The sequence below is a fragment of the Budorcas taxicolor genome, chromosome 4 (genome assembly GCF_023091745.1).
Source record: "Budorcas taxicolor isolate Tak-1 chromosome 4, Takin1.1, whole genome shotgun sequence".
Taxonomy (NCBI): domain Eukaryota; kingdom Metazoa; phylum Chordata; class Mammalia; order Artiodactyla; family Bovidae; genus Budorcas; species Budorcas taxicolor.
Window position 1 is genome coordinate 110,965,996 of NC_068913.1, and position 11,121 is coordinate 110,977,116.

Sequence of the window (11,121 nt, forward strand, 5' to 3'; positions counted from 1 at the left end):
CCACGTAGAGCAAGGTCTTAGAAGTTCGTTGGTAAAAGGAACTCTTAAACTATTTCTAATATCCCAAATGTATATAACCATAGAAACCCATTTTTCCCAGAATCTATTCATATTCTTTTCATTTTTTATTTGGGGTAGCACAGTTCATGGAACACTAATTCCAAATGCTTCCTTCAGTTCAGTTCAGTTGCTCAGTGATGTCCGACTTTTTGTGACCCCATGGACTGCAGCACACCAGGCTTCCCTGTCCATCACCAACTCCCGGAGATTGCTCAAACCCGTGTCCATTGAGTCGGTGATGCCATCAAACCTCTGTTGTCCCCTTCTCCTCCTGCCTTTAATCTCTCAGCATCAGGTTCTTTTCCAGTGAGTCAGTTCTTCGTATTGGGTGGCCAAAGTACTGGAGCTTCAGCTTCAGCATCAGTCCTTCCAATGAATACTCAGAGTTAATTACCTTCAGGATTCACTGCTTTGATCTGCTTGCTGTCCAAGGGACTCTGAAGAATCTTCTCCAACACCACAGTTCAAAAGTGTCAATTCTTTGGCACTCAGGTTTTCTTTATGGTCCAGCTCTCACATCCATACACACCAACTGGAAAAACCATAGCTTATATTGTCATCTTTTTTAACTGTGTGAGATCAAGCTGTTGGAAGATTTACTATCCACTGGACAAAAGAATGAAGTACTTTATTTTATTTATCTAAAATTACCTTCAGAATTTGGGGAATACATATTTATCAGTTCAGTTCAGTTCAGTTTAGTCACTCGGTCGTGTCTGACTCTTTGCAACCTCATGAATCGCAGCACGCCAGGCCTCCCTGTCCATCACCAACTCCCAGAGTTCACTCAGACTCACTTCCATCGAGTCAGTGATGCCATCCAGCCATCTCATCCTCTGTCTTCCCCTTCTCCTCCTGCCTCCAATGCCTCCCAGCATCAGAGTCTTTTCCAGTGAGTCAACTCTTCACATGAGGTGGCCAAAGTACTGGAGTTTCAACTTTAGCATCATTCCTTCCAAAGAACACCCAGGACTGATCTTTAGAATGGACTGGTTGGATCTCCTTGCAGTCCAAGGGACTCTCAAGAGTCTTCTCCAACACCACAGTTCAAAAGCATCAATTCTTCGGCGCTCAGCTTTCTTCACAGTCCAACTCTCACATCCATACATGACATGAACTAAAATTTTTAAATCATATTTATATTAACTATGGTGCATTTTAATCATATCTTATCTCACTTTTCACTTTTTCAGATGGTTTAGGCTATTTTCCTTGGAATAACAACAACAACAATAATAACAGTTCCTTTATAATTTTCTGAGTCTTTAGTTGTCTGTTTCTGGATCATCCTGGGTTCTCTTATTCATTCTTACAAATATTTTACAATATGTTTTATGAAGGAGTAAGATAAATTTTTCTTTTGAACTTTTGTTAATATCTTTAAAAATTTAGAGTGCACAATAGAGAACACTGGAAAAAATAGGAATTAATTTTGCTTCCTTGTACTCTTAGGAGTTTGAAATGTGTTGATTATCTCCTATCATTTGAAGCATAATTTTCTTATTCCTCTAAAATCACTTCTATTCTTCAATTTATTTATAAGTAGAACACCCTGATAAATTTGATAAACCATTCCTTTATTTGTGTTAGCTTGACATTGCATTTTCAAAAACAAGGTCAGATAATCTATCATCTTCCGTATTTCATTACGTCACTTTTGAATCACTTATTAAAAATAATGTACCAACACTGATGGCTGGACTGTCCATCACTGATACATCTTCTCTACCAGAGAGCACATTTCTGCTCAGAGAAGGGAATATTTATTCCTTCCTTATATCCCCATGGATAGGCTATTTCCTAATATTATCCTAAGATAATTAATTTTCCAAACTTTCTCTTCAAGTTCAAGGCCATACATCTAAATTATGTTCCTTTTATGTAGTAAATGGCAATCCACTCCAGCACTCTTGCCTGGAAAATCCCATGGATTGAGGAGCCTGATAAGCTACAGTCCATGGGGTCGCAAAGAGTCGGACACAACTGAGCAACTTCACTTCACTTCACTTTATGTAGTACAGTATGCTTACTAAAGGGTTTAGTGGATTACTTATTGATGTAAATGTCACTGACTTCCTTGATATAAAAATAGGAGTTGCTATACTCTAGTTCCTGTACCAATTTTAGACCTGATATTAGACTTTATTCCTTTCTATGAATTAGACATTCATTAAGGAACTTATTTGACTTTTTATTTTGTTCTGTGTTGTTTTCTTTCCCTCAAATGTCACAGATCACATCTTCAGTCCAGATCTTGTTTTATTAACTCTCTTCATACTTCCAGATGCTCCCAAGCACAATTCTGTCAGCATGCACCAGTACATCCACGTCTTCATGTTCAGAGCTTGCACATTCTACAACTTGCCACAAAGTATAATTTCTTGCTTCCTTCCATTTGTCTGGGAGTGGTATGACCATTGTCCAAGTAATGTACGTTCCACCTTGGTTACCTGCCTTGGAGGGACTATTATTTAATACGTCATCTTGCCTTAGTGTTGCATGCTTACTAATCACACGTTCTGAACTTACCAGATAAATCCACATTCAGATATTCTATTTTATATTGTTTTGTTGTGTGTGTGTGTGTTTCTCTGGTTATTAACATAACTGTATTAGAATTTTGCATAACCAACTGCCTCACTCTTTGAATTGGTTTTTGAAAACGTAACACCATAGGAATAAGAAATCTGATGGAGTAAAAGGAAATAGAAGATGACTTTTTAAATTTTAAATTGTGGTCAGTTAACACTTATTAAACCTAACATTTAATAAAATATTGGAGAAATACTAAAACTTATCCTTCAACTTTTCTCAGAAGAAAAAAACCTGTGATCTTTTATTTCTCTCCAACCCAAATCCTATATGACATTCAATTTAAAATCCAAAGGATAGAATGAAAGCCCTTAATATAAAGACACTGAAATAGCAAATACAGGCTGACGTTTAGTGAACTGGATAGATATGTCTCCTACCTGAAGAGATGATGTGAGGATTGAAAGTTGCACTGGTTATAAGGTCTCTGTGTGTATCTTCATCTCGTACCAGAAACTCTGGGGAATATTTGTTACTTAGCTCTCCAGCGAACATTATCTCTCCAAATGTTCCACTATTTCACATTGTTTAAAGTTTACTGCTGATGACAGAGTTTAAACTATTTGATGCTCTTTAGTATTTGCTCAAGTCTTTCAAAATGTTAACAACCCAGAAGAACCCATGCCTCATTTACAGTAGTATAAGTAGATTCCCATTTCTGACTCTGTTATCATTATTATTTAATGTCAGTTGCTTGTCTACTTAACTGAAAAACTCAGTATTGGAAGATGCCCGTTCAGTGAGGCGTCATCTTCATTATCAAGAATCTAAGATGACAGTTCATTGCACACTTGGAATGTCACACAATTTATTCTAGTTCCCACTGGACGTAAATCAAAAGGTTACATTGACAACTTGTCTTAGACTTCTAAACTAATAGCCAGAAACTTGGGTATCTTTCACATACTCATACAGTGAAGACTTTGTAGAAATCAAATGGTTGGTCATAGGATACATTCAATGATGTCATAGACCTTTATTCAAACTATGTTTGTATGAAAGCCAGAGATCAAAACTACAAGCATATGTAATAGATATGCCTTTCAGTTCAAAAATAGAACTGTGCAAGAACTTTTATGTAGAAATCTGCTTAAGAACAATCCCCAACCCTATTCTTCTGAGTTGGACAAAGGAGTGTTTTTCTTGGGATTGTCACTGAGTCTCAGGGACTTAACATATTGACAGATAGTGAACATCCGTGGTGTCATCAAGTCATCTCTCCAAGAAGGAGGTATCTCTGGAAAGATCCATCAACCTAGTTGTTTCTCTGCAGCACAGACACTCAGAGACTTTCCTACCTGCCCACAGGACCAGTTCATTCACAGTGGTCTCTCTGCTGCTGCTCTTGAAGACTCTTGAGAGTCTCTTGGACTGCAAGGAAATCCAACCAGCCCATCCATTGGAAGGACTGATGCTGAAACTGAAACTCCAGTGCTTTGGCCACCTGATGTGAAGAACTGGCTCTTTGGAAAAGACCCTGATGCTGGGAAAGATTGAAGGTGGGAAGAGAAGGGGATGACAGAGGATGAGATGGTGGGATGGCATCATTGATTCAATGGACAGGAGTTTGAGTAAGCTCCAGGAGTTGGTGATGGACAGGGAAGCCTGGCATCCTGCAGTCCATGGGGTCGCAAAGAGTCAGACATGACTGAGTGACCGAACTAAACTGAACTGCTGCTGATTATGTGTGGGCTTGGACCAAATCCTCTAGTTTCCATACCACTGGATTTAAGTATCAACAAGATAAGCACATCTGCCTGTGCCCAGCAAGCATCTTTCTCTGAGGTCTTGCTGGCCCCATGGGATACACCGAAAGAAGATCCTATTGGCCCTTTAATATCCCAGTCCTCTCTGGTTGTTGCTGCTTCCCAAAGACTCTACCTGAGAAGGAGGCAGGGAGCTTTTCCACCATCTCTCCCCTCTCAACACTGCTCCTTGTCGCTCCCTTCCTCACTTGCTTGGCTTCAACCCAGAGATAAACAAACAGGAAAGCCAGAGGTTATTAGCTGTTTATGGGTTTTCACCCTGTCACCTCCTTCCCTGGAGTTGTTGTGGAAGGAATAAAGGAAAAGGCAAAACACTTAATGATGTTAATTTTTCTTATCTTTGCTACAGACTTGATAGTATGTCATACTCTCCCAGAACAGGACAAGCACCTTGATATATTTACCTATGTCTCATGTCTCTGACTTCTTACTTCTTCTTCTGGGATTGGTTCTCCTCTTTTTATTGTTTAGTCACTAAGTTGGGTCTGACTCTTCACAACCCCATTAACTGTAGCACACCAGGGTTCCCTGTCCTTCACTATCTCCTGGAGTTGGCTCAAACTCATGTTCATTAAGTCGGTGACACCATGTGCTTTCTCTGAGAGTATTTTCAAATATTGTTTGTATGCATATTTGTGTGTGGCAAAGTTTTTGAAGTTGATATATTGATTATATCTTCACTTTTTAGTGATGAAATGGCTGTATATAAAATTACAGACCACAGGTTCTTTTCAGTTTTTCCTTTATCTTTTTGCATCTAAGACATCTAATGTCCATGTGATTTTTGTTCCACTGCTCCCTGTTTTTGAAAATCTTTAAAGTTTTTCCATTTTCTTACATCAAATTTATTGTGATATATGGATGAATAGGTTTACGTGTTTCTATTATGTAGCAGGCTTCCCTGTCCTTCCCTGTCTCTCGGAGTCTGCTCAAACTTAAGTCCACTGAGTAGGTGATACCATCCAACTATCTCAACCTCTGTTGCCCCCTTCTCCTCCTACCCTCAGTCTTTCCTAGCATCACGGTCTTTTCCAGCGAGTCAGCTCTTCACATCAGGTGGCCAAAGTACTGAAGCTTCAGCATCAGTCCTTCCAGTGAATATGTAGGGTTGAATTCCTTTTGGATTTACTGGTTTGATCTCCTTGCTGTCCAAGGGACTCTTTTGTAAAGCAACTATATGCCAATAAAAATTCATTTTAAAAAGTAAAATAAGCTATCCTTGTAGTTTAGTTTATTTTTTAACTTAATTTTATTGGTGTATAGTTGCTTTGCACTTTTGTGCTATTTTTTGCTATACAGCAAAGTGAATCAACTGTCTCTATACATATAGTCCCTCTTTTTTGCATTGCCTTCCCATTTAGGTCACCACAGAGCACTGAGTAGAGTTCCCTGTGGTATACGGTCGGTGCTCATTAGTTACCTACTTTATAGATAATATAAATAGTGTATGTATGTCAATCCAGGTCTCCCAATTCATCCCACTCCCCTTTTCCCCCTTGGATTCTAATAGTTATACCTGGTACTTGGGCCCTTTGAAGGTAAGAGAAAGCTCTCAGCTTTCTTCCTGTCCTGGCCAGATTTCACAGTATGTTTCGATCTGCACTTGTAATCCAGGATTTGTCCTTCTGATAGTTTGTTTTCATTAAAAAAAAAAAAAAAAAGTTTATGTTTTGAGGGTGTTGACTTTACTAAAAATGACCATGGTCTATCCCCATCTTTAAAGGATTCAATGGGCATTTCATAAACTTATTTAGAATAAAATGCATTTCCCAGCACTGCTACTCCTTACCTCCCATCCACTTAGATCACTGTGCTTACACTTCCATGTTTAGAAATTACAGGGCTGCTAAGAGGACTCAAGGTGAGAAGTGAGAAAAATAGGGACCAAGGAGCAATGACTGTTGTGAGCCTTTTAAAAATAGTAACTCATCTAATTCACCTAACAAGTAGTATATACAATCAATGAGGTTAGTTACATTGCCGTTCTACAAGTGAAAGCAGTATTGTTTGGAAATTTCCAAAACTTCAAATTTAGTAAGTAGCAGACTCATATTTTATTTTTGACTCACAATAACTGGTGTGTTTATGCCAGCTGTGATCACACTAGCTAGATAAATAGCAGATAAATATCATAAATCTTATATTTTGTACTCAGATTTGTCTGACTACCAATTCTTTTATAAAAATGAAGACATTTGTACTTGGAGGTAAAAGACCTACATAGTTGGCATCTAGCCCTCTCAGTAGTGTGAGGTTCCATAAGCCATAAAATTTTTCTGTGCCTCAATTTTCTCATTTGTTTATTGAGAGTATAAAAGCCATCTCATGGAGATTTTGAACAGTAACCTGAATTAAACTAATAATGGGAATATGCCACCATGCCCTATAACCACCATCCCCTAGGTTGGTGGTTAGTCAATTTTGCATACAGTTGAATTTGTTGGAAATTGATCCATATCCCATTTCTCAATAGAAAGCACATCCTCATTTATCACATGAAAAAGACTGAAATACCTGGGACATGATAGCATTTTAATTATTGAAAAAGGATACCTTATATAATATAAACCCAGAGTAAACAATTTCATGTGCAGTAGCAAAAGAATTCCTAAGAAGATTGTCCAGATCACTGGCAGTTTGTATAAGATACTTTTTAAAATTGTTCAAGACAAGAAAATTTTCTTCCGTTAGAGAATCAAATAACTGAAGAGAGAGGTATGTGTGTGTCCATTTATGCTCATGTGTTTATCTCTATAGTTTCTTGCTATTTGTGGGCATACATTTTTAGACAGCTTATTATATATCCCTCTGTTATTTTAGCCGCAGTTTTGAAGTCTGTGTAAAATAAAAAATAGCATGGAATGAAAGAAAGCCGAGGATAGGAGAAAGAAAGAAGCATGAATGAGTAGTGGAAATAACATTTACTAAAAGTCCATTTTATAGTAGAAGTGATAGCTGGAGTTTTTATCAAAGCTAGGTTAACTTGAAAGTATAACAAATATCTGTTGCTGCTTTTCTTTTTAAATAGAATTCTGATGTTTTGTGTAGGAAATGTGTGTGTATGTATGTATGTGTAGAAAATTTATTGGAGAGAACCATTAGAAATACATTTTCTAAAATTCCCTTCAGGTAATGAGATCAATCTTGGTAAAATGACCGAGTTTCTTGCTGATCAGTACATTGTGAAAAATAAGAATCTGTTTACCTCCAGAGATGAAGAAAATCATAGATCTTTCTTACTAAATGAATTGACCTTACATATGAATTGAGAAAGATTTCCCAAGGAAGGATTACCCGCAGATAATTCAACCTGAAATCATGGAGTTACATGAATGTAAGTGCTTCTGTTTAAATAAAACTGTTTTGGTTTAGTAATAATTGTAATTATGATAGTACAACATAAGTATATTGAAACTAGAATGCAATGCTTGTAGCCATTGATAAGTTATTATCAAGGACTAAACCAGTTCAGAGAATGATGACTGTGAACATTCTAATATTCCATTCAGTTCCAAAGTATCTAAATTGCCTATAAATAACGATCTAGAAACTGTTGGTTTTTTTTTTTTTCCAATGTACAAGACCACGGGTGTGGCAGAAAAAAAATTATATTTGTATGTACACTGGCACTTTCTTGAGAGCACTGTGGTGTCAGATTCAGATCAGTGAACATCTATTCCTAAAAACAAATGCCTATTATTCTTTGCTTTGGTGGTCAGTGAGCTAAGAAAAAGGTCAACTGGTTTTAGCAGGGAAAATGAAACAAAACACATAAGACGTAGAAACAGTGAGAACATGGTGAAGGCAGCTCTCAGGTGGGTTTTATCACATGTAGATTTGTTTTCAACTCTGAATATTTAATATGACACAGAACACTTGAGCAGCTTTTGAAGATTCTTATTTAGATGCCTGCAGAGAAATCTAGGTGAAATATATAGTAGGCGAGCCTATGCATCTTGCCCTGGCTAAACAAAATGTCTCATTGCTTTTATTGTTTTATACCCTATAGAAGAGCCTGCAAGACACTGACTGTGAAGTAGACATGTTATAAAACTAGGGCATTAATTTTAAGACACTTAATTTTTTCAACTATTTATAAATTTGCAGTTTGCAGAACTATAATTTCAAGGTAAACCACAGATCAGACTTTTATCTTTAAGAGCCATCTGTTTCAAAGAGATAAATGTTAAAAATGTTTCATAAAGTACTTGTCAATATGCATAAGGAAATACACCTGACTGTGTTACTTCAAGTCATATTTTTAAATAATATACTTCTATTAGATTTGTGTTAAATCTAAAATTTGAGGACAAATCTATTAACATGATTTTAAATGCTGCTTTGGGCTTAACTTTTATTGCTTAATTGAGAATGTGTGCCAAAGCACAATTATGCCAAGAATATAACGTTAGTGGAGGAAAAGGATATTTTATTGTCTCAAGGGCTAACTCTATCCTTATATTAGGAGAAGGGATGTGCATTTCTGAGGTTGAATATTAGCACTGCATTCATTTTTGCCAAATTATACATGGCCTCTCTGAAGACCTCGAGATTTAAGTTTTCCCTATTGTGTTCTATTTATTTTAGAACCAGTTGACTGTTTTCAAATAGTCCCCTGAATTTCAAATAGACTGTTTTCAAATAGTCCTCAACTATTATTTGGATGATCTACTACAGAGTATATACTGGTAAAGACAGTGTGTGTTTTTTTCTTGTCATTATGTAAACTTAAAAAATTGCACTGTTCTAAAATATGAGAATCTTGCAACTGCAAATCAGGCTGGAAGTTTTCATGCCTCATTAACACCTGTGCTATAAATTCAGGTTTAACAGTTTGACAAAGTAATATTTCAAATTGCAGTAATCACAGGAGTGTTTTTTAATAGTTTCAAATGCCAAGCAGAAGACTCTTAGAGTTAATAAACATCCCCAAATGGATTCTTTATGATAAAAGGATATCAGTGTTGTCTGCTTGTTATTCTGAGAATTTAAAGTGAATCAGATCAAAGAACCAATTCTGTCTTTCAAGTGCCATATGCATTCTTTCCTTTCATTCCTTAATTCTTAGAGTTTTGGATTTACATGATGATATGCAAGTCCAAGAAAAGAGGACTCCACATTTGCAACTTTTCTTAAAATAGTGGTGACTTTCAGAATTGAATGATAATTAGAAAGTCTCTCATTGTCTAAATAACTGTGTGGACAGGAAGCTCCCTAAATAGTTTTAACTTGATCCACAAGATTCTTGTGAAGTATCTTGAAATAGTAATTAGTGACTAAAGACAAGATTGTAATGCTTCCTACACGTACTTAGGGATCATAGTGAGATCATACAGTATGACTGACAACTGTGATAAAAGTATCAAGCTGTAAAACTAGAGATGCCAGAAATATCATCTTGTTCATTTATTCACAGCTAAGGAAATAAAATACAGAAAGTCTTGATGTTGTTCTAAGATGATGTACTTTCCTAAGATGACACTCCACAAAGTGGCGGCTACATCTCATTCTCCTTTCAGTTCAAAATTCTTTCCTCTCTGCTCCAGTCTCAGGAGAGGGACAGGAAATATAGAAACCTTTTGTTGTTTGTTTGTTGTTTAGTCACTAAGTCGTGCCCAACTTTTGGCGACCGCGTGGACTGTAGCCTGCTAGGCTCCTCTGTCCATGGGATTCCCCAGGCAAGAATTCTGAACTGGGTTGCCATTTACTTCTCAAGGGGATCTTCCTCACACAGGGATCGAACCCACATCTCCTTCGTTGGCAGGCAGAATCTTTACCACTGAGCCACCAGGGAAGCTCAGAATCCTTAGAGTAGGTGTCTACCTTTAGATAATTATAAATCCACAGACAATCACAAAGTTAGTGCAAAGATGATACTCTCCAACTGGCTTCCTGCAATGGTTATGTCTTTGGAACGACAGTGAAATAGATTAACATTGTACAATGTGTGTATAGTATCTATCACATGTAGATTCACGTAGCAACCACTGCAATCTCGATACAGAACTAGGCTGTCACCACAGACATTTTCTTCATGCTGCTGTGCTATAGCCAAACCCTCCAGCACCCACCAGCCCCATACATAATGACTTCTGGCAGTGTACTGCAAGTAGACATCTTAAATCCATATAAGTCTTTTTTGGCCATTATTCTTTTGAATAATCTTTTATCTCCACCCACATTTATCTTTTTTTCTGAGATTCGAATGACACAAAAGGCAGATCTTTCGTTACAGTCTCACAGGTCCTTGACATGCTGTTCTTTCTTTTTTTTTTTTCCAATCTGTTTTTCTTCTTTCTGAGCTTCAGGTTGGGACATCTATGCAGTTCTGTCTTCTAATTTACCACTTCTTTCCTCTGCTGTTGAGTCATTCCTTAGAGTTTGAAATTTCGCTTATAGTATTTTTTAGCTCTAAAACATCAGTTTGGTTCTTTAGATCTTCTGTTTCTTCACTGAGACTTTTTTTTTTTTCCTAGAATGTTTGCAATTTCTTGTTGAATTATTTTTTATGACAGCTACTTTAAAAACCTTGTCACACAACTCCAACTTCTGCGTCATCTCAGGGTTCCTGTCTGTCAATTGTGTGACTGTTTCAGTTGAGATGTCCCTGCTTCTTGGTATAATGAAGGATTTTGAAATTATCCTGGACATTTTGGGGAATTATATCACGAGACTGAACACTCGTTAAATGTTCTGCTTTAGT